The 25,383-nt window shown below is 39.5% G+C and overlaps 1 protein-coding gene across 2 annotated transcripts in view; it reads right to left on the bottom strand.

Annotated features, from left to right (window-relative positions):
• PKIB (cAMP-dependent protein kinase inhibitor beta) overlaps nucleotides 1–25,383 on the bottom strand; it is a 52,885-nt gene that overhangs the window by 9,324 nt on the left and 18,178 nt on the right. The window contains exon 1 of one of the 2 annotated variants that reach the window (XM_084202032.1): nucleotides 10,941–10,981. The exons of the other annotated variant lie outside the window; for it this stretch is intronic. The gene's annotated coding sequence lies outside the window, so the exon portion shown is untranslated. Of the gene's footprint in view, nucleotides 1–10,940; nucleotides 10,982–25,383 lie in introns of those variants that run through there. 2 annotated transcript variants of the gene reach the window in all.

Raw genomic sequence — 25,383 nt, 5'->3', positions numbered from 1 at the left:
CTGTTGCCATGCTTTCACATCCACTTCTGCTACAGCTGCATCCTCATGTCTTTGTCTCCTCTTACCAAAGGTCTCAAAATAGGAACATTCTCATTATACATGCTCACGTAATCCTTATGCATTATCCTGAGGCATTTCTGGACCACAGAAAAGGAAAAAAAGCACCTAGGAACATCCATACTTTTAAGGAAGACAGCCTAGAGATTATGATGATGACTAACAGTAACCTGGGCACTCGCATAAACTTTGTGAGAAAAATTTCTCTTATGTGTTTTTTCACAGTTGTTACACACTGGCAACCCCACTGCTGGGAAGCACACAGAAAGATAAGCAAGTGTTCTTTACCAATACATCTTTACCATATCTATGTCCAAACACAGGAGTCTCGATTTTGTTTAGGGCTTAGGACAAGAAATCACACATTTCTTGGTATGCAGAAGCAATATAGCTAACTATGTGAATGTTAGAAGTGATCCACTAAGGAAAAAGAAGTATTTTGTTACTTTTCAAGTTTTTTAATGTATCACTAAACTAGAAACAAGAGTAATTTTTATTATTTCTGCATAGAAAGATTATTTGGGTTTCCTGTACCAACAGAGTTGTCTTTTCAAAAAAAAAATTGTTCACAGAAAAATTTTTTGTTTTCCTATGCAGGGAAACTACTTATATCCCATCTCAGTAAATCTACAGTGAAGAAGCATGTCCTTCTACATGTGTTTCAGTCTGTAGGTTACAGCCCATGTAACACATTTTTGGGATGATATTTGAAACTTTGCTATATCGTGCAGCAGGTTTTCCCTTTTGGTTCTTTCCAGTGTACACAGCTGTACAGACATTTTTCACAAAGTTCTTGTGTGTTACTTCTGCTCTGGGTACATGACCTGTTCTACACTCTTGCACCAGAAGCAACATCCTTATCAATAGTGTGCAAAAACAGCTTTCATACACGATCTTCTTAATACCAAAATGGTCAGACTGGGATATCATGATTGCACCATTCCTCCATTTGCTGCTCTCAGAAGCACCAAATGAATACCCAAGATCTTGATTCTTTTGTTCAGAAGTCTGTGATTTTAGGGCATAGAATCTGAAAAACTTAGCCAAAGCTCGTAGGATTCTTTTTTCCTCAGAATGGAACTTTGAAACTTTCAGTTGAATTTTCTGATCACTTCCATAAAACCAATATTATACTCATGAGAAAGACAAGTGGGGAAAAAAAGCAACATAAGATTGATCCTGCTGCCTTTAAGCTTCTGGAGAATACCAATGGTATTGGTATTCTCTAGATTATTCTCAGCTTCTGGAGAATACCAATGGTGCAGATACCAATGGTACAGTTCACCCTCTACAAACACGTGCAGAGGAGAAAGCTTGACTGTGAGCTGCGTCCAACCCCTGAGTATGCACAGTGCTCTGATGCACAGGAGAACACATTACAGAACTAATAGCACTTCTAACTAATGGCACAATTTTCTCTTTGTGAGAGAAAATAAGGGAGAGAGGAGAAGGGGTCATGATACTGACAACTGAATCAGAAGTTATCTGCAGTGAGTAATAAATGAAGTGACATTAGCTGAAGGCAGTCGATACCAGGCAACCAAGCATGTCACTTTCCAAATGCCTGTGAGTGACCAAGAGCAATGACAGACATAAATGTTAGTCAGCTTCATGAGAAACACATTTCAATTCTAACTCATCGGCCATGCTGGAAAGAAATCAAACACATCCCCTACTATGGAATAAGAAATGAAGCTTAGTGGTAACAAATCAACTGACCAACCTAATTCTTCCTCTTATACTTTGTCCATTCATCCCCACAGTTTTCATTTCCTGTTGCAAATGCACACACCAGTTTCTGAGTTCAGCCACACAATTCCAACCTGCTAAATCCTTTCTTAGAATCTGCATCAGGCCTGAAATTCAAGAGAATTTTGCCCACTTTCAGGAATATATATGAGGAGTAATTTCACAATTAGAAATAATTTTTACAGCTAATTTTGCCTTGCAGAGTCCCTGCAACTACAACATTGCAGTTCAGTTTTATTTATGATCTTTTGCACTTTAAAAGGCACACAAGGAAATGAGTATCCCCTAACTTCTCCAATCTCCTTTCTCCTCAGCCATTCGACTGGGACTTCCTTAGGGAAGCATGAAATAAGTTTTCCCTTCTGCTTTGATATCTGCTGCCCCCGCATCCCACTAACACTTCTGTAACACAGACAAGTCTTCTACATAAACCAGCATATGTACGTCAATCTGTATTCTTTGTTAGAAGCAGCAAGGGATTTGGTTCTTTACTTGCCAGTTCTGTAGAAGAAAACTATTCTGACAAAACCACTGGGAAAACTGAGAAAAGCAAAGAGCTTGAAGCATACTGGAGTCCGCTTACACAATGCACTCCAGGAAAGGAATCAGCCCAGTGAAATGTACAATGCTTTGTGAGAAGATGAATTTAGAATTTAGCAGATATTTGGGAATGGAACAATCCCATGCATGTAACCAACGTGGCTGTGCACCCAAAGTCTCTCATTGGGGAAGGCCCAAATCTCCTTGAGATCTTACTGACATGAATGAGGGATGTTTCCATCTGGCTCAGAGTGAATCTGAGTGTACCTGTATGTACAGTATGTTCCCAGGAAGGGAAGTCCTTGGGGAAGTGCTTACAGAAGAGGAGCTGTGGAGCAAGAGGAATTTCCTGGTAGCAACATGTGGGCACAAAGGGTGGAAAGCTGGGAGCACAAGACTGACAGAGAGTAAAAACCACAGAGAGCTGTAACTGTGCTTCGTTGTAGAGAAGAGAGATTACCTGAGGGTCTGTGTGAGACAAAGAAATTACACGGGAAGCTAAAGGGACATAGAAAGAAAGGAGAGCTCGGGAACCTTACTGAGGAAGAGGAGCAAAATCAGTAATGAGGATTTTCTTTGGAAGGCAAGCAGGATGGGAGGAAGAGGCTTGTTCAGTTCTGAGGAACACTGCAGGAGACCAGCCGTGGTGCAGGATGAGCAGAGAGATGGGCACAATGGAGATCCTACACTTAGCAGCAAACAAACTAGATGACAGTATAACAGGTTTGTTTGGTTATTTAACCAAGAATTTGGTTACTACACCAAGAATCTTTCTTCTCAGGGTTTTTTTGAGGGGGATAAATTATTGTGTTAATTTGACATATGCTACAACACCTTGGCCACCAAATATGTAGTGTTTGTGACAACCTTTACAGACTAATATTGTCTCCCTCAAAAGAACAAGCAGTTCCAATAAGAGCTTCTGCACAGACATGCATTTTCTTTGCCCTGCAGGCAGCACCCTTCCTAGGAGAAAAGTCCCTGTTTATTTCATATTAAGACCTCCAGAATGTCCCTTGGAGGTAGAAGTGAGTTTGGTGAAAGGGTTACCTTTCCATTATGAAATTGGTGAGGGACAGAAGCTTGTGCTTCTTTCCATTCTGCAGCTGGGTGGTAACAGTCTGGCAGCAATCGGGAATTGCAGTGTGAATAGTAAGGCACCTTACTAAGCTCCTAAGCCTTCAAAGCATGGGACTGAGACCATTTCCCACTAAAAAGCAAGGACAAGCTCTTAGAAGTAATTTAGCTATGCAAATAAAAGCTGACATTTTATTTTGTCACAGCCAGGTAACATTCCATAATTATATATAGAGCCAGATTAATTTTATTTAATTTGTATGATTATTCCTTCTTCACACATACAAGCTGTATTTTTTAGCCTGGATCAGACCAGGAGACCATCCCATCCTCTTCATGGACTTCTTCCATGCTTATCTCAGTTTCACTTGACTGATGTGGAAATACTTGGGTTAGACAGTTTTACAGTCATACCCCCCAGCATTTCTTCACCTGAGCATAGGAGAGGATACTCTCTGTCTTACAATGATACAGTTTATGTCTGATGAACACTTTGGAAAAGCTAAAGCCGAACCAAATCCAACCAAATCCATGCACCATTCTTTTCCCAGAGTAAAACCTTCCTATTTAAGTTTTTAATTTCTGCATTCTGGCTTCATAGTGCAAGCACACACAAGGCAGAGTCACAATTTCCAGCAGAAGAATTACTCATAACTTTCTGTTCTAATAAAAAAAAAACAAAAACCACAGCAAAAATCTCAACACTAACCAAAGCAACAAAAATGAAGTGAAACTTAGTATTAAATTGCTACTTACTCATAGAGGACTGGAAACAGCATTTAAAACAAAGTTAGCTTAAATCTATTCCTTATTGAGTAATAAAAGTACTAAGTATACATACTAATAAAGGCTAATTTCATTTTCTTTACCATGGAAAGCTGCAAGAAAGCCTGCTTGTCTTTGTCATAAACAAGTCTGTAAATCTAACACTTCAAGTTTTTTATTATTCTCCCTGACAGGTAAAGCAGTTGACAACTTCAGCTATTTCAGTAGTGTTTATTGTTGATGGGAACATCTCTACCACCCTTTTCAGCAAGTATCAGTCTGAGAGCCACTCAGATATCTTGCAGACATCACCCCAACACTTCTCTCAAACACGGTTCTTGGAATCTCAGTGCTCTTTGCTTTTGCCATGAAGCTCTGTGTAACTATTTCCCCCATAATTATTCATCTATTTCTCACTTCAGTTGTGTCTCATACTCCACAAATTATCTGGGCTTCCTGAACTATTCTTCTGGCTCATCCAAGAATACTCCTGGAAATCCAATCCAAAATACCTCATTTGGCATTTTTCACTGAATAGGATGGTGGAAAGAAAATAATATTTGCTTAATTCAGTAAATGTTTAAATAGTTAATAAAATATTTTATTAACTCAGTTCAAGGACAGTAAAAGGTCTTTGGTTTTGCTTATAAAAGTGAACTATTGCAGGATAATTCTATAAAGCTATCTTTGCTGGTCTACTTAAAGGTTTTTCTAATTACATTTTTCTAACTTATAAAATATAATTTCTTTGCCTAGAAATTTTGTCTCAACCATACTCCTTAGACCACTACAGGTGCTGGAAAATTCTGCAAAATCATTCTGGTTCAGTTTGCCCTCAGGAGAAAATGAACCAACAGAGAAGAGAGCACTGTGTTTTTCAGATTTAATCTGGTGACTATTAAAGTGAGCCCAGGCAGGAAACAGCCATTTGGCAATTGAAGTCTAATATAAGAAAAATGGAGCTAACCTACAACTACAAGTCAACCTGGTGCCCTGAAACAGCCTTTAATGAGTTACTCAAGTTTCCTATTGCTCTCCTTGACATGTCAGTGACTTTAACATTCACAAAGATGAAAAATCAATAGGACATATGGATACATTTTGAGAAGTTATATGACTTTGCTGCACTGTCTTCAACAATTGCATTTTAAATGAGGACCCTCAGTTCCCTTGCTCAGTATGTTCCATTTATACTATATTTATGCTTTAGCAAATTTTCTTTTTGCTTCAGAAACAGTATTTCTTCAATATTCAATGAATAATCCTTCATTTTCATTTCATTCTCCAGCATACATCATGCTTATTCTAACACAATTTCACAGAGGTCACAGTTTACCTGTTCAATCTTCACAGTGGTCCTATTTGCTGATTTTGATGAAATTACAGCTAGGAAAATTTGCCCCCTCTCATGGTGACTCACCAAGAAAATAGACTGAGATTTGAGAAATCCGTCTTCTTTTAGGCTTATAATTTAAGTTAGATAATGACCTTGATTCACAAGACTTTCTCAATTATATTTACAATAGACTTTAAATTGCAAGTAAAAAAATAAATTCAATCAATTACAGTATACTGAGACATATCCTGATAGCACAGGTTTACAATTTGACCCTGCAGTTCCCCACGTACTTCATCTAATTGCAAGGCTTGTGTTGCTTCCACTGAAATTTGATAATACAGCCAGGACACAGTACTAGGAACGAGCGCTTTGACATTCAAGAGCAGATCACTGAGTCAGATTTGTCCCACTCAGATTTGGTGATTAGAGTTATCTCCAGGGGATAGGACACCTAATGATACCATCTCTGGTTACCTGTGCACCAGAAAATCTGTGACTGCACCATGGTCAGAGACCACAGGGTATAAACACCCACAGTCACAAAGGATCAGAGTAACAAAATCCTCAGATTTATTCTTCTGCCAGAATGGGGGAAAAGCTTTTGCCAAAGAATAAGGAATATAGGGGCATAAGTATTTGAGAGCATCTTCTTCTTATATTTTCTAGAAATAGCACTGCTCCACTAAGTATCATTGATGAAAGAAATTAAATAAATCAAAAATTCACAATTCCACAATCTCTTGAGGAGTAATGAAGGAAACAAATAGGCTATATGATTATCCATAATACACATTAAGAATTTTTTCCTTAGAACTTATTTTGGATTAATTTTACACTTCAGGTGAAGGGTTTATCTGCAGTGCTATACTTGCTTCCTCCTTCCTACTTTTAGATGACTCTGTTTCCTCTGCATCTCTGCTGAAAGGACACCATCGATCACAGCAATTTATAAACCTCCTTGACTTTCATGCTGTTTCAGTGTCTCTTTTTCTTAGGAGAATAGGCATAATAGGTAAAATTCATAGTAGCTACAAGCCTAAACAAGTCAGTAAAATACACATGGAATTAATTTAGTTTAATTTCTTTAGTCTTTCAATATACTTCTATTTTATGAACATATGAATCATCTCTATTGCCCTCTAATGACCTTAGCCTGGGACACTAAACCAGCCTTCCTATCTTAGGGCTTCACAGTTATAGACTCTTTTTCATAAAAAAGAAGACATATTTCAATCAAAATTCTACTAAAATGCTAAGGAAATTATCTCAGCAAGCTTACTTGGCAATTAAGAAAAATTATTGTCTCTCAAAAAATCTAAGCCATAAAAGCAAATCCCTACCTCCAATTATTATAGCCTATCTGTTTTTCAAGAACAAGAACCAAACAGACCTTTCCAGGGCATGTATGAGGCTGGCAGACAGGTAATTTCCACACAGCTGAATTAATGTATTTAAAATTAATTCAATTAAAGTTATCTCTAATTAAGGCAGATGGCCTTCAAAGAACCCTTTGCATTTTGATAAATGATCCTTCAGTAAACATGCCCTGCTATTGAAACACCTGGATTAAGTGCTTTGAGTAGAGACCAAAAAAAGGTGTATTTATATCTCAATTGATAAGGAGGCTGTGAAAATCACCAGTATATATAGGATGATTTAAAAGCTGACAGTAGAAGGTTAAAGGGGTTTTTGTATTAATTATTTGAATGAAATACTCAGACTTTCAGTACTGAAAGGGGGCCTAGAATAAAAACTCCTAGCAGGGCCTGTTGTGACAGGACAGGAGATAATGGTTTTAAATGGAAGGAGATTGATTTAGATTAGACATAAGGAAAAAAATTTTTACAGGAGGTGATAAAACACTGGCACAGGTTTCCCGGAGAGATGGTGGATGCCCCATCATTCAAAACTTTCAAGGTCAGGTTGGACTGGGCTCTGAACAACCTGATCTTGTGGCTGGCATCCCTGCCATTGGCAGGGGGTTGGACTAAATGACCCCAGAAGATCCCTCCCAACCCAAACCATTCTATGTGAATGATTCTACGTATGGCTGGACCCTTAAGCTATTTTAACTGGGATACCATGATCCACAGAACTTTTTTTAAACTTTCTTAATCTGCATGGGTCATTGACCCATGGGCTCTCATGGTCTTAAGGAAAGTGAAGGAATGAAAACCAAAATATAAACAAGCAATCAAGTCTTGTTCCTATTTGTCATAGAAACAACATTAAGTGGAAGTTCCACATACTGAATCGTTTGGATTTAAAAGTTTTTACAATCAGCTTGCTTTCTCCTCATCTTTTTAGTTTTAATTTAACATTCAGTCTGCTATATTCTGAGTGAGAGGTGGGTAATTTTGACATGTTAGAGCAATGGCATTCTTCCACAAGAGAATCAGAAGCAACAAGCAAGGTCTATCTAAGCGAACATTGCTTCCCTTTGGAGCAGAATTGGATAGGATTTTCATCTTGAAAGCTCAGAGGAAAAGGTGAATCTGCACTTCCACTGCATAGGGATGGTACCAGGTAATTCCTGAATCAATTTTAATAAAACTTTTTCACCAGATCCAGGAAAGACACAGACCTCTGACTGCTCCTGAAGAGTTGCTTGCCAGTATTCAGGAACTGGCACAGGGTGAGAGGGCAGTGAGCTTGAGTTGCTATGGATATGGCCACTACTTTAATCACCAGGTTCTTTGACCCATCTGAAATTTTCACTTTGTGGTTTCACCCCTGTAAGCCCACAAACACAACTTCATTGGGTTTTCTTGCTCTGGAAAGAGCCCATACACAGCCTCAGTGATACAGCACATTTCCTAGAAGGTTAGAAGGCAAGGAAATCCCATACATTGATCTGCTTTATCAGAGGAGGTTTGTTCCTTTGTGCTCTCATCCAGCATTGAGACAAAAACAGTCAAACCCCAGTCAAACAGTCACAGAGGTCATGCAGGACATGGGACATCCTTCACCTCAACTCTTTCTCTTACCCTGAAAGAGACAGCACTAGCCCTGCCTTCCCGTCTTCCTACCCTCCCAGGGCAGCAAATGCCTTCTCTCCTCTTTCTCTATCCTACAGCAACAAATCCACATGCTCATAGACATGTTCTCTCCATGCAGGAAGCGCCAGTGTCCCCCTCCTCACCCAGCCTCTCCCACCCTGCCCTACAGAAGGATCACAGCCATCCCAGCAGAGGCTCTTCCCCAGGCAGCACCACAAGTGAATCTCCCCACAGGAAGACACACAAGAATGAGCAACACGACCTGCAGAGGGGGAGTCACACATGCCATTTGGAGTTACTCACACCTGCCATTTCAGTCCCTCACTGAAGGCACTCTGTTGCAGGGGAATGAGGAGCCCAAAAGGACACATTTCCCTTTGTATAAAGATTATTGCTCAGCACTGACATTCTGTAGCCTTCAGATTTTATGTTTAACTGGAAATAACAGCCCCCTGGCAAGCTCCTCTTAAGGTTTTGCAGCCTCCATGACATTTGGTCAGAGTGTGTGCCTACCTGTGTAATGTGTGAATTAAGGAACTGCAGAATGCTTAGAAACAATTTTTTCCCATCTGCTAAGCTAATGACCTCTCCTAAAATGCCTATGAGCTCTGAACATTTCCTTTTCTAGTTTTGTCAGCATAATCATATTACAGCCTGACACTCGACAGTGTAAATTAATGTCTTCTTTGATTTTTTTATTTTCCATGCAGATTCCTCAGAAGTCTTTTTTTTTCTCTATTTTATCTTATTAAGCACAGAAAGAGAGAAAAGGCAAAAAACAGATAGGCATTATCACTGAGTGAATCTTTCTGCAAGGTGATAGATCTGTTTCTAGATAGACTAAAACCAACACCAAGACCATTTTAGAGGACATACTCTGCAAAGAAACACACAGACCTAAGTGCATTCCTTAATGGAAATTCCATAGGAGGGTTTCTTGGGGTTTTTTTGTGGAAGTATGGGTTGAACATTTCAAAAGAAAGCCTGGAAGTGATACTGACAAGTATAGATCATTGAGGGATGATGCTGTAGTGTAGTACTCAAAATATTTACTCCTTGGTTCATATACTAGGATTTAGTTCTGCATTAAAACCTATATATTCAAAAATTCAAAAATATGAAGGTGCTTATCATGGTCTCCCAATGAGTGCATATCCTTAAAGATGGTGGATTCTCTTTTTCTAAACTTCTCTCAGCACTGGAGATGAGTAGAGCCTACATCTCCTCTCTAGAGCCTTGCATGAATCTGGATGGAAAACTGCAGATAGGGAGATTTCAAGGGACTCTGTCTGCAGATGACCTCTTGTTCTTGAAGGGCTACCAAAGATTACAGGCATGGTAACATTTTTTTCTGGTCTTCTCTGCTGCATCTTTATGTTTCACTTTAAAATGAGCAGCTGAAAGGTTTGTTTCATGTCTTCTTTTTAAAAAGTGCAGAAATTGTTCTGCTTTTGTTTGATTGCAGATGAACAGGCACAGCCTTCCACTGAAAAGCCACTGTATGCTAGTTTCTTTTTAAAACCATGGGTCACATTCTGTTCCTTACAACATCAACAAAACCACTACAGCTTTGTTCAATGAAATGGAGGTTTAGGAGAGCATTGTCAGAAAATAAATCCCTGCAGATACTCCTCCACAAAATCCTTGCTCATGTATGCTGACAGAGGGAAAAAAGTAAGAGTAAGATTTGTTCCTGCCTGAGAAGTTTCAGCACTTCTCCCTCAACTGCAGTCCCTCACATTTGTGATGACTGTGTGAAGGCCAAGGACAAGCAAAACCAGCTATTCTTGCTCAGTTCAGGGCTGTTTGTGTCCAATACTCCATCTCAGACTCCTCATGGTCACAAACAGCTCTAGAAACCTGGCTCTGATACAGATGTCTCTGCAGGGCTGACCTGACAGTCTGCATTTTAAAGGCCAAATAAATGGTTTCACCCAATGAATCCCTCTTCCCCTCTGAAGAGGGAAAAGATGCACCCACCGAGAAACTGAACTCATTTCTGTACTTCTCAGCAGGGAATTCCCTAAAACACTGGTAGTCACAGCCAAAGAACATAATTTTGACATATAATATGGAGGTTTTTTTGGCTTTTAATCTAACTACATTTATTATACCAAACAACAAGATAGCTCTAGCATTTCAAAGGAGAGCCTAAAAAAAATAAAGATGACCCCCACAGTGCACAAAATCCAGCACAGGAGAACACTGGCAAGGTTATGGACATTTAAATAAAGGGGAACTTCTCTATTTGCTTAGTCTGTTCAAGGCAGTAAGGAAACAAGCACAGCTCATTAACTAAAGTTCTTTAGGAATGGCAGACGCTAATGAAACCCTACAAAAATGTTTTAAAAACAGCTCAAAAGAGGTACAGAATACAATACAGTAAACGAGAGCATAAGAAAAAAGCTACTTACAGGACAGCAAAAAGAGGAGGCTGATGAATACCAGAAACACCCAGAAACAACAGGAAAGTGATCTCAATGTCTGTCGTCTCAGCTGACTACAGCAAAACACCAAGGGAAAGCTGAACTGTTGCCAAGAAGGAAGATAAACTTGCATACATTTAAAATAAATGAACAGATGACAAATTCACATACAGAGAGCATGGCATACAGGTAGACTTCTGGACTTCAGCCTTTTCATTCAGGGCACTTCTGGTACAAAAGTAAATCCTTAACAACAGTGCCATTAAAGAATTCTCCATCCTCTCATAAAGGAAGGCAAATCCCTCTGCACCAGCAGTGCTGTTATGTTCACCCCAAAGGTGGCAACTGCTGCCTGGACACCGTGTAAGCAACAAGCCGTGGCTGTTCTGTGGCATTCTGCTATCCAAACAGAGAACACGTAACTGTGGCATAAAAACTGCCTTCACACTTCTCTAAGATAAATACTACTTTGCCAACACATTTTCAGCCAATATCTAAACCAGAGTTTGTATTTCAGCATCTCAACACAGAGTTTCACAGCAGACAAGAAAGCTAGCTGGAAATAACCACACTGCTTAATTTTGTGTTAGCTGTCAGTTGATTTGGATGAAGAATCAAGAAACCTGCAAGAGGAGGGTCATTTAGTATGGCTTCTTGGTAATCTGCACAATTCTGCCCTCCAAAATGCTAAGTACCTTAAAGTTCATGGTTCAGGTATGCCTTCAGCCCCACAGCATGGCTTCAAGAGGGGTCAGCATGAGCTACAGAAGAGAGCCACTGCTCAAGCTGTGCCAGCAGCTCCAGATTCTACTGTCTCCACAAAAATAACCTGCCATCACATAACTACAAGAGAAGCAAATTGCCACTGGAAAAGCCTCTCTGCTTGTAAAAAGCAGAAAGGCTGCAGCAATTTGAAGCCACACACATCTTGTGAGCCATGTACGTCAGCAGGGCAAAAAAAGGGAAAGAAACAATAAAAAAAATTTAACTTCTTGGCTGAGGAAATGATTCAGTGTTCTGTACCAAGTCAAGTTTGCCCCTATCTGACATTTTTCAAGGGTCAGTCACCTACAAATGGGGGGGGGGGCTGAGGGGGAGAAGGGAGTTTATTTACCACTGAATAGGTTTCTTCCAACACAGAAGACCCAAGATGAATAAAACTCAGCTGCTGTAAATCTAATGCAATCTCACAGGAGTTATGTTTCTCTAGATGTGCACTGGGGCAACTGAGATAGGGGTCATACCACAAATTGTTTATATCAGCTGATTATTTACTAGAGTGAAAAAGGGATATTTCAGTGGATATCAGTGGACACATAAACTTAGGTAGCAGAAACAGAAAATAATTTGCCTACATACATATTCCTTTTCTCTACAGCATCATCTTTATTTCAAATATTTAACCTAGACAGGAAAAGAAGGTTAAAAAAGGAAGCAATTGTTTTAATGGCTATTAATTTAGCCTTCAAACCACTTATGTATTAATTTGGGTACAATATGAAACCACACTAGAGTCTAAACCAATGTATTCAACAATTCAGCTCTTGGCAAGTATAACCTTTTCTTCCCCAGATTCTCTCTTGGATGAACATTCTTTTCACTGCACTTTCATGTTGAGAAATAATGAAATCACTTCATGAAACACTGTACAAACTTTGTGAAGGGCTCAGAGAACTCCTGCCTGTTTCACAGCTACTAGTTATAAAAATGCTACTCCAGAAACTTATTAGAATATTAACAAAGGTCAGCATTTTGAAGTAGATATGGGTACATCACAGAGAGTTTACTGGATCTCAAAGACTTCAAAATAAGTTGTGCTTCTTTTCAGCTTCCACCTCAACATTTCTGCCACAGCAGCTAATACAATAAAGAGAGCATAAATTCACAGGAAAACCAGAGTCTTGCCTGAAGCTTTCAGCACTCTGTAAATGACTTTTCTTCTTGTGCATATCAGCTATGCCTATTTTATTGGTTTTGCTTAATTAACACCATCCAGAAGAAAATTGAGCAATGTACCTTTCTTTGGCCACTAGTTACAATATATGCTCCATTTACTTTTGAATAGTTGGCAAGGCAAAGCAAGAATGGGTTTTGAATTAAAAACCAGGATCTGGAGAGAGTAATGTGAATACAGGGAGCCAGAAAATGTTATCAGAATCACACTACCTGTTTACAGTGGCAGAAAGAAGGTATGTCCTTGCTACCATGCTGATGCTCGCACACGGCTGTGCCCAGCTGGGGTAATGCAATGGCAACAACACCATTAGCCCTTTTCCTAAGCTGCTGTCTTCCTTCCAGTCCCCTCCCTTCAGTAATTAATGCCTGGTATAAGCAGGGAAGCATCAAATTGTGAATGTTATCTCAAGCTAAAATGCTGTCTTGTTCCAAATCTGCTGCTCACCTGAAGACCAAACCCCATGCTTTTACTACATTACTGGACAAATTGTTAGTACAGTCAGTGATTTGAACAACAGGCTTAGCCCAAAATGCTTTCTTTGCACACATGCCCTTTCAAACCTGACATTTGTGTATTGATTTTGGCTGCTTTATAGGTACCTAAATGCTGAGGAGAGGTAGAAAACACCATGCACATACAAAAGGTCTGCTGATGGGTTCTCTCTATTCTATTTTGAAGAACAAAAGCATATATTACACATCTTTGCAGCTCTTTGGGGATTCTACCAACTAAAGGATAGATTTTTCTGAACAGTTACTGCAGCTTCCAAAACTGCAACTTAGAAACCAACCTTTCACACTTCGAAGTTTAATAAGTGGATTGGTGCCAGATAAAATAATCATCTAAGAGCTTCCTAATATGCAGCAGAACGCTTTAATGAAAGTTTGCCTGTTACATATGCAAGGACAGGTTATTTGCTGTAAACTCAGATGAACTTTGTTGGTCTTGCAGCACTGATTGCATTCAGAGTCTCCCAAACAACATACTTGGGTTGTGTAACGTCCACCCTGGCATGTCATCATTTATGAAATCACTTTTGCATTTCAAGAAATTTATTTTCCAGATAATACTTCTGAGACTCTTACTTGTTGACTTTTTCTAAAATAAGAAGTTATATTTATTAATTTGTTAACATACAGACAAAGTATTCTGAACTTGAATTTAGTGCATTTGAGAAGCTCAGTTAAGCCTTTTTAAAGACCAACCAAGCTATCTTGTTTGAAATTTTTGAAGAAATCAAAATTAGACCATGAAACAATTTAATGGATTGATGTCCAGAATGTTCTTAGGTTTATGAAACACATATAAAAGCATTTCAGCTGATTTGTAACATGCATTTATTTTGTATTATTAGGTGTGGATGTCCCTACATTGATGTCTGAGGAGATACATCATCCAATTTCTTTTATTTCTGAATGCTCTTGCCATAGCCATTAAGGTGAGATAACTAGGGATGAAAAGAAGTTCTCTGAATTTCATTGGATATGAAATTGTTTGGAGTCGTCCTAAAACTAATAAACCCACACCTTTGTCTAAAGTGAATAAAGGTGGAGCTAAGCCCAGTGCAAGTAGTCATTTGCAAAGTGAAACCTTTTGTGGACTGTCATGATGAAGGCCCACTACTGTCCCTGGAACCGATCATGCCTTTTTTTCTTGTTTCACACACCACAATTCTTCACAGCATCTGGGGGTGGATTTTCTTCATTCTTCAGCCAAGAACATGTCTATGTATGAGAGGTGCTGTGTCACCTTTGCTTGAGGCAGCAGATCTGCAAAGTACAGAGAAGCCAAACTGCAGAACCCAACTTTTCTCCCAAGCTGGAGGCTTCAGAAAATTACTTCAGTCTACAAATTTCATATATGAAGGAAGAGCCACCTGGAACTAACCAACAGGTAACATCTAGGAGAAGGGCCTGCCTAGGGATCCCACTCATCACAGACTTTGCCCTGCTCTGATTGCCAGGCAGCACCTGCATCTACTCACCGCTCACTTCAGCTGATAAAGAAATCATCACCTCTGCAATGACTCCTTTAAACCACCAGGCATGGTCCATTCTTCCCTTGAAAACATGCACAGAGGAATACCTTGGGATTTGAAGAAAAATTGCCTAGAGCTGTTGCCTCCTAGGTGAATGCTTTGATCCCCAGGGAAGAAATTAAGTTGACCGATAGCGCTATCCACTGTGCGGAAGTATTGTAACTGAAATTTTTCTTTTTTCAACTCCAGTTTTGTCCTAGTCTTTGCACTTCAACAGCAAAAGCAATACTTTTACTGAGTGAAAAGAAAACCCATGTCACAAAATTTGGGGGTCAGGACTGACATTTGTCAGGCCACCGCTTGAAATACAAAGGAAAAATATTGTTCTTGTAACCTAAAGAAACCTGCTTCTGTAATTTATGCAGTGACTATTTCTTATACAAGAAGAGTCCTTGGAACCAGACAAGCATTCATAACTTCCACATTTCCAGCTGAGTACTGTAATAACTGTGCTTGTGTTCTCCCCACAAGCCATGAATTCTTACCTGTCCTTTTCTCCAGTTAGCTCCTAGCTAAAAACTGGAAGCTAAAAACTGTTGGAAGCACAGAGCTTTTAGAAAAGGTTAAACCAAACATGAGCAAAACCAAAACAAAATCAAATCAAAACCATTGTATATTTATTTAAATGACATGATTATTTGACACTAATAACATTGGCTATGCTGCAAGGAACTGCTGAATGTTTCTCTGAGGGAATATTTTTCTTGTATTGCCAACATTACATTTCCAAAATACTGAGAAAGGATTAAAAAGGACCTCAACAAGACACTGTTCTCTTGGGGACAAGAGTGACAAAGCATCTTATGTCATTTATATGCTTCTTGCAACTGGAAGTAAATGAGGTCAATCACAACACAGACCTACTGATCTGATGACAGGACAGTTGTAATTGCCTCTCTTTATGTGTTATGTTATGACTCACCACACCTAATTGTTTTTCTGATCTCCCTGGGGGAGTGGTTATTAGAATTTGTCCCTGCCAATGAGGAGTTACCACACCCATAAAGAAAGAACCCGCATTAAAAGAAAGTTGAAGAATCAGTTGTCAATTCTTTATATTATTTGCATGTACCAAACTCAAACAGTGATTATTTACACTGAAGTGAGTTATTTGACAGTTTTAATACAACTATACTCATGAAAAAAACCCTATGCCTCTTGCCAGCCTTCGGTAAAGTTTAAGTGCATGGCATACATTAGTTTCTGAGGAACACTGGAGTTAGAATTCTGAAAATACTAAAGAAGGTCAGTGTAAGCTGTTAGACACACACAGTTCTAGAGATAAACAGACCACAAACATGTCCAAAATAAGCAGAAGTTATTTATGCAATTATTTTAGACCCTCTGGACATTAATTTTTGTGTTTGTTATGTGACTCCTACAGTCACCTCAATTGCCAAACATTGACCAGCTGCAACAAGTTCAAGAGCTGGATCATCACACAGTGAGGCCTGAACTGATGACAACACATCTTTCATCACACATGACAAAATGTCCCTTCTTTTGTTCCCCTAACCAAACAGAAAGCTGATTTGCCCAAGTTCTGAAAAGCCTTGCCTACATGGCTTTTTTAGAGAGAAGTTTTCAGGCACATCCCAAATTAATAACTGAATTTGAAGTTAGTGAATTCTACAATTGCTAAGAAAACAATGATGACCAATTCTCAAGGTGGCATAACTGGATGAAGTGACTTTTGATAGGCAAACTTATCATTCCACCTCTCTGTCAACCCAAGGCCCTGTGTTTTCTGGCAGAGACTCTTTGTTCTTCTTATTGTAAGACAATCTTGCAAGTTTCCTCTTCAAAGTAACATTTTTAGGGAAAACTGCAATACCAAGCATTCAACAGTGGCCAAAAAAAGAGTGTTCTTGTTATATACTTCAACACAATTTTAGAAACTTTACACTCATTAATCCACATAAAAAAGTGACCTTGCAGTCTCTTCAATTTTAAGAAAGAAAATAAATTCTGGATTTTTCCTAACATTATTTCAGATTTATTATTAAGTCATTATTTCAGACTACTCATAAGTACACTTTGGATGAGGTCTTTGTATCTGCCCATTCTATATGAATTCTGACTGCTGCTGAGGAAAAGCATGAGCTTGCTGAGCTCTTCTCAAAGTCAGCTGAGGAGAAGGGAACAAGTAATATAATTAGGAAGAGTACAAAGTAGTTCAACTTTATTCTGTTTAGTCTTCTGAAAAAGAGCTCTGCATATAAAAATGAATTAGGGTCACTGCTTCTGGGACAACTAAAAAAAAACCTATTTAAATCAAAGCAAGGAATCCTGCTTGACTTTGCTGAATACTTTCTGAACAGATGGGGTGCATGAGACATGAAGAAAGGTCTGGGAGGAAGCAGACTCTGGTGGCTTCTCAGAGGTTACAATCCACTGATGCTTGCTTCAGAATTTCAACACCCATAAATTTAGGAATACACTAAAATGTCTGCATCCTGAAAAAATAAAAAAGAACAGTCAACTCTTTCATGGTGAAAACAAGTTAGCAAAACAAAGTTCTTATGTTCAGACATGAGTAAATGGATGAGGCAGTCAGGTAGAAATCAGTAGCTTAAACTTCAGCACTGGTCATAACCATCTTCTTCCCCAGGCACATTTACAAGGCCACAGGGACAGGCTGGCATAGGTTTGAACTCTGGCACAGAATCAGTCAAGGTGTTGACTGGGTGTGAAACATGTTTTACACTTTTCTCATGCAAGAAGTCATTCAGTCTCTTGCCAATGACACCTGGTTTTGATGTATGTGGTTTAATTTTTTTTTCCCATCTGTCTTTTTGCCTAAATGAACATGTATCCACTGTCTTTGGCTCCTTTCCTGCTCCTACCCCCAGAAACTCCTCCACTTTATTTTGGACCCTGAATACAAGTTCCTTGAACTTGCTTGAGGCTGGAACTCTAGACTGTATTATTTATTCATTTGCTGAAGCAGAAAAAACCCTTCATTTTTGCGATACTAAAATACCTCAGCTAAGTGTTGGTTGGAATTCTGTTCTGCCTTCCTGCTAATTACTGCTATGGCTTCTTGCCAGCCACCATTTTGAAAAGTCAAATACCAGCTTCCAGATGAACAGCAATGTGAAAGACAACAAAGAATCATTCTAAATAAAATACATGGCAGCATGAAAGGAAAGCAAACATTTTCTTGCTGGGACAGATGCCTAAAAGTCCTGGCTAAGCAACCCTCTTATGAAGACAAGGCAGGGTTTTGCTCAAAATGGGAGTTGGTCCACATCTCAAAACCAACACACATTTCACCATGTCACCAAGGTTCTCTTGGTGGAGAACAGCAATGTTACCCTGCATTGTGTGTAGATCTCTGAGAGCAGGATAGGAAGAGGTGACTGGGAAAGAGCCAGAAGCAGAGGATATATCAAGGCTGAAAACTCACTGTTATAAAATCATAGAATAATTCAGGTTGGAAGAGACCTCAGGAGGTCATCTACTCCAACCTCCTACTCAAAGCAGTCAATAATTCTCAGATCACAGTTATCAGGGATTTGTCCTTTCAGCTATTTAATATTTTCAAGGATAGAAACTCTACAACCTCTCTGTGCCAGGGTTTCACTGTCATCATGAAGAAAAGGCTCTTTCTTAACTCAGGTCTGAATCTGTCCTCTTCTAGTTCATAACCATAGTCTCTTGCTCTCTTGCTGTGCAACTCTGTAAAGAGCCTGGCTCCACTTTGTCAGCAACATGACAGAACAAGCCCCTGTTCCTCATCATCTCCTCAAGTGCTCCTCCCTGAACAACTCCTGCTCCAGTTTCTCAACATCCTTTTGGTAAGACAGAAGCAAAACTGGACAATCTTCCATACATGGTCAAATGAAGGCTGCCCAGGATGTTTTTATGCCTTCCTTGGTTAGTAAAGTTTAATTTACTGTGGGCAATGCACAAAGCAGGGTAAGATGATTACAGTTACCAGGAGTTTTCAGGTTGAGCTGCTCAACCCAACAGGTGTGAAAAAGACGGGGAACTATCCACTGATAACAGCAGGAATCTGTATTCCAAGAGTCTTCATGTTTTGGAAGCTGGGCATGGTGCCAGATTTCCAGTTTGGCTGTGAGACATACAGAACAGAGCATGTGGTACTCCATATCAGGCATCAAAAATCAGCTCTTTTATTCTCAATAGGGTTGGCACTGAGTCCGGTTTCCAGATGGTTTTCTTGTTGCAGGTTTCTGTTGCTTAGAGGAACACAGCAGAAGCAGAATGGGAAGCCCTTCCCCACAAAGAAGGAAGGAATCAGAGAAACAGAAGTAAAAACACAAAGAATGAGTCAATAATTAGTCAGTTACGTCACTTTCCGTGCCACTTTTCTCCACTAAGGAACCAGCCATGGAGGCTCTCACTTTTATGCCAGAAAATTCAGTGTTTGATTGTGCTGTCTATAGTAGCTTTGGCTGGCATTTTCCAGTCTTATTTACACAGTTAGATGCAAAGCAACCCATAAAAATGCATGTTATTTATTAATAAATGTGGGGTTTGAAAGGACAGATGCTCTTGTTTACCATCCCCTCAGATATCAGTCAGTCTTCATATCATGCTCTACCTTATGCAAAGTCTGACTTCTTTTGTTCTTTATCTGCTTTTGATATTTAATTATTCAAACTGCTTGATGACTGCATTAGGGTCTGGTTTAGTTGTTTCTATATTCAGAAACTTCCCTACAGCTCACTGATTGCACATTCATTTATTAATTTAATTAAAAGCCAGTGGGAAATTTCAGTTTAAGAATTTGAACCCTGGAGTAGCTGCGGCTTCTAAAAGATGCCCAGCAGAGCTGCAGGGCACATACTTAATACAGTGGGGACATGATAAAGTTGACCTAGAGGATTGCTAATTACACCCACCTTCAACTATGTGTAGGTGTTCCATTTATGTGTGGTATTAAAGCCCACTTAATACTTAGCAAAAGACATCTCAATACAAGAGAGGATAATGTAAAATCAATAAACTGAAGCACACTGTACAATCAAATGCCATTTGAAATCCAAGCTGTAGCACCATTGTAGTGCACAGCTCCAGTACGCATGAGCACACGATTGCATGTCCAATTTTCATAGCTGCATCCTTAAAAACACATTCTTAAGCACTCTCTATAACTGGGGCCATAAATACTTATTGAATCTTATTTTCTAATTTTGTCTTTCAAAATAGCAGTTGGAGGCTTAAGAGAGACTACCAGGACACAGAAGGTCCAAATGGTCAACTTCCTGTTCTTAACTCTGCAGAATACTGAGTACTGCTGATGTCTACAATTCTCTACCTCTGCTGGGGAGATGTAAAAGCTGTTTAGCAACTTAAAGATCAAACCCTATTAAAATTAAAGAAATGTGAAAGACTTCATCAGAAAGATTTATTTAATTGGGGAAATTTTCTTTTCTAACAGTAAGAGTTTTCCCTGCCATCTGATCTCCCACAACAGACTAGGTCATTCTTGTAGGGCTCTTTTGCTGCTGTGGTCTTGAACGCAGGCCCTCTGAGGAGACCAAAAGAGCAAAAATACAGCCAGTTATAAAAATCATGGTTCCCAGGATACCATCCTCCTTAAGGGTATCCATAGGAATCTGAGCCTGGGACTTTTGGCTGCTGCTGAGAAGCAGCAGCTGGGGTATAGAGGAATTGGGGCAGGATGCACAATAGCCTCTAACTCTACTGTACTTCCAGCCTTTGCCTCTTGACCTTCAACCCATCCTTATAATTTCCTCACTCTTTAACAACTTTTCTCTTTACCTTCCATCTTACCGATGCAGAATTCTAGGTAATAAATAAGCATTGCAATCTTAATACTTTTTTGTGTCAACTAAACTTACTTGGCTTGAAGGAGAAATGTAGATTGTGGCAGGCAAAATGGAAACTACCTTTGCACAGACATAAGGAGTGTATGGAAAGAGGAGCACCTGTGTCCCTAATCCTGCAGAAGCTAAGGAACAAATGTAGTATTGCTGCCAGCTGCACTGTAAAAAGGCAAATTAGTATTTGCAGCATTAGGATATATATAATACAAGGGTCAGCAAGCAGCATTTTGAAGTGTAATTCAATTTTAATCCCTGGTCAGAGATTTGCCAAAGGCAGAGAAGGCACTTCAGGCTTGCCACTGTCTGGAGTACAGCCACACAGACGCCAGTGTGTCAGTAAAACACCTTTTTTCACATGCCCTAGCAGAAGGCAGACACATAGACACAGCAGAACTCCAACCAGCTTTATCTCCTGGCCTGAGACCAGAAGGAGCCACAGACTCAAATGGGGTTGGGGAGGAAGTGTGGCTAAAATAATTTAATCTTTCCCATTATATAGTAGGGCCTATTGTGCTTGTTTGTCTCATGGAAATGGAGAGAGGAAAGAAATCTCCCCCAAACATCGGTATACAATCTTCTGTGGCTTGCAGTCACAAATCAGCAAATTCAGAGACAGACCTGTGTCTGAGCAAGGCTACAGCTTATTTCTGTGCAGGTTATCGTACTGCACACAGGATTTTTAAAGCACAATTATAGCCTCTGACAGCCTACCTAAAGGAGTGGAGTGGTCACCATGGTAACACCTGCATCACATGGCAGTGAACACCTGATACCAATCAATCTTGGAAACGTCTTTTTAAAGAAACAGCCTCCTGGAAAACTATAGATGGAGATTTCTTTCTGAAACTATGAAGATGCTCTCTTATAACAAAAATGAAAGTTTTACCTTACCATCTTTTCATCTGACTCTCCCTGCACACAATCCTATCCTGTGTAAGTTTATGAAAGTGATAAAAAATAAAAAAGGCAATGGTGCTGTGTTGAGAAGAGTGACAAAAATCATAGTACAGCTGACATGTAAATGATACTTTGCATTTTTCCCCCAGAGCCTGAACTGTGGCTTCTGAGAATACAGCCGTGCTTGGGTTGCTAGAAACATGCCTACTGTAGTGCCCCCCCAACTTCCAGGACAACAGATTTCCCTCAAATGTTAAAAGACCCCAGAAATGTCATCAGCTTCTTTCTCCCTTTTTGCTTTCTAATCCCCAATTCAATTTCATTAATAAGAGTTGTATTCCTTTGTGGGGGTACAAGAAGAAAAATATGTTTAAGGAAGTGATGTTTGCACTCAGTTTGGCACTGTGGTTTCTGAAGCACATTTTGCCCTCCAGACATATCCATCAGCCAAAGAGCAGATGTAGTTGCTAAAGTCTTTGTGGCTTTTTGGCAGGTTGTTTTTTTTTTCAGCTCAGCTCCAGCCTAACAGCCTTTGGGTTCTCTGTGCTGTGACTGCTCTTCTGCCTCTTTCAATAGTCTGACACCTCCTCTTATCCCAGTAAGGACAAATAATCACAGAAAATACCTCATGCAGAAAGTTCAACAGCCTCAGCAGTATTTCCAACATAGTCTTGTTTAATTCTATCTCAAGTTATTGCTACTTTCATTATTTGAAAGTCTGCTTCTTAATTTTCCTTTAAAAAAGACTTATTTTTTCAGATGGTTTCCATCTTTGTCATCTTCCATTTCCTCTACAGTCAGTTTTTCAATTAATTCAGAACTATAATCATCCATACTGACAGTGCCTCTCCTTTACTGAGTAAGATTTCAGAACAGGAGAGCCACTGAATCTGCAAATACCATTGACTGACACAAGTTGGACATCCAACTGCTGCAGAAGTGATAACAAATCTGCACAGGAACTCTTTCGGCATCCTGGAGATGTGTGGAAAAACCGCATGAGTCCGAGGAGGTAACGAGACATGCTTCCATAAGCTCAGTGAAGTCAGTAGAACAGGCCCCCCTCTCTATGCCCTCCTCACTGCTGAGCAACCACAACAGATTATGTGCACAGGAACTGCTGCCACGGGTGGTTTGAGCGCGTCTACACTGCACACAAAAGCTGATTAAGAAAATGCTTCCAAAACTTATTTCCAGAGTTCTGGTCATATCCAGAACTAACTGCTTAACTCATCAGATGGCCACTTAGAAAAAAAGATTTGACTATTGCTGTTCAGTAAGAGTGTTATCAGGATTTTTCTGAGAAAGAAAGTGCAGTAACTGGGTGGTTATGATACATATATATGTCACTTTGCATGTATCCAACTGAAATGTCAAATTGTACTTGTTTAGCTCAGGTAGGTAAAAAAAATCCAGTTGTCTCCCATTTTAGTATGATATTGGCCTACAGGTGTGTTTCAGGAGAAAAGTGAGGCATGCTGCTTTGATGCTAGAAAAATAAAGGGAATTGATGATATGTAAAATTTGTGGCAGTTGTTTTCGGACCTCAATATGTTATGCAAATAACTCCCAGCAGCTGTACCAGGTATTTATACTGTCTGTGATGTTCTACAAGTCAGCACTAGCTGTCATGCAGTCTTGTTCTATATGAAGAAATCCAGCTTTAAATCTGCTTTCACTGAAGTTGCATTTATTCAGTGTGGTTCTGACGTGGGTCTCATAGTAAATGGCATTATTGCTCAACAGGGCAACAGGCTCCAACAATAGAAATATAAAGCTCCAAAATCAAAACGAAGATGTCCTTAACAGTGTATTGGGTTTTAATTTGTGGCAGGACCCAATTAGGATTTTCAATCTGCACATAATCAATGACAGAAGAGATCCATTGATTCCACTGATTTTGGCTGGGATCAGAAACCATATTTCAACTATGCCCAATATCTTTTGCAAAGGTAAGTGGCAAGGGAATATCAGGCAACTGCAAGAGAGTAGTTGCAGGAATTGAGAAAGCTCTTATGGCATCCTGTGCTTTATCAGTCTGAGAAACAGTACTCAAAACCTGCCCTTCCCAAATCCATGGTTTAAAGAAAACAACAAAATCCACACAGTGAAACATACAAATGCAGTCTACCCTTGCTCTGGAAGAGCATTGTCGTCAATAACTAATTAACTACGCACTTCTGCCGGGAAGCTGAACCTTATACTTGCCACCACAAAATGATGATTCATTTGTTTCCCATACCCATTTATAAATGAAGGGTCAGCACAAAAAAAAACAGCAGTGAGGGTCAAAACTGCCATGAATATTTTCATTACCTTCTCTATCAGGTCTACATATGCTTTTGCTGACAGGAAGATCAGAAATCTTTCACCTCTATGAGCTGCAAGTTTTGAAATATATGCTAACCTGATGCTTTCTGATAAGTCTGCTACTATCCTTATGTATATGAACTTCAAATACCAGATTCCAGATAGTGGACATGGCATCTGCCGTTTAGGCTGGTGTTTATTTTTAGTGCTGCCTTATGAATACAATCTTTGTGTAGGCACATCTACACTTGCATCTTTATCCCTTGATGCTGTACAGTAGCAATAACTAGTAAATAGCTTGCTGAAGAGCTTTTTATACAAGTACAAACACAAACCTACTAGATTTAATGATATATTTTCCTTTTCACTTGTGTAAGATAGTAATGAAAAAACAACTTGATAAAAATTTGGCCCATAAAGAGAAAACAGGATCAGAACAGCAGACCTTTCCAGCAAAGCAAGTCAGACAGTCTGCCTTTCAAGTTTCCCTGTCAGATTCAGACTTCCATTCCTGGCACCTATGGTAAAAGGTTTTTTTCCCTAGTCCAGTTACAATTTCTGAGTCTCAGTACTATCACTCAGACACATCTGATGTCTTTTTTTCCTCCTCCTTTCAGTGTCTCAAAAAGCAAAAGGCAAAGATAAAGCCTGGATTCTCTGACAGGATTTTTCTTCACACTGTGATTAATGAGGTTAATGTGCTTTATTGAATTTTCACTTGAAAACATCAAAAACCAACATCCCTCTGAAGCAGTGTGGAAGAAAGGCAAAAATTCACCTCCTTGCTGCCGGCAGCATGGCCTTAAATTGCTTAAAAAGGCTCAAAAACATTTGGAGACAGATGGTGTGCACTACTCCTTGTATTTCCCTCTGAAATCCTTTAGATATAAACTATTGACCAAGCCAGGGAGTGAGATTGGATTCAACTGCACCAACACTCCAATAGGAATTTAGAAAGCAAGGGGCTCCTCTTAGAAACACATGATTCATCGGGATCATCATCTCCCTTGCCTTTTAGATCTTTATAATTTTTCATCCTTGTTCTCCATGTAAATCATCTAAAATTTGGTTCTAATCCAAGTTTGCTCTGTATGCTTTGTCTGTGTAGCCAGTCATAGAATGAACCTTGCCATTGAATTTTGTCAAGATGCACTTTCCCAAATTCAGGTCAAACCTGCTGCTGCTATTACCTATGGCAGTGATTCCTTAAGTGACCTAAACCGCTCACCTGTCACAGCCTCCTAAGAGAGAATTCATAGTAACTATTGCCTCATTCTGCCTTCAGTTGAGTTTCCATCCGTGTTAGGAGCAGCCTCCTAAGTGCTGACCTCTGCTAGGAGGCATTTTATACCAGTTGTTGAGAGGCACAAGATTGCTGGCTGAACTCAGCTCCACTGCAGGGGAGTGACC

Source organism: Fringilla coelebs (assembly GCF_963513975.1).
Source record: "Fringilla coelebs genome assembly, chromosome: 3".
In the NCBI taxonomy this organism is placed as follows: Eukaryota; Metazoa; Chordata; class Aves; order Passeriformes; family Fringillidae; genus Fringilla; species Fringilla coelebs.
Note: the sequence above shows the minus strand (reverse complement) of the source record. Positions and strands in the feature narration are given on the sequence as shown.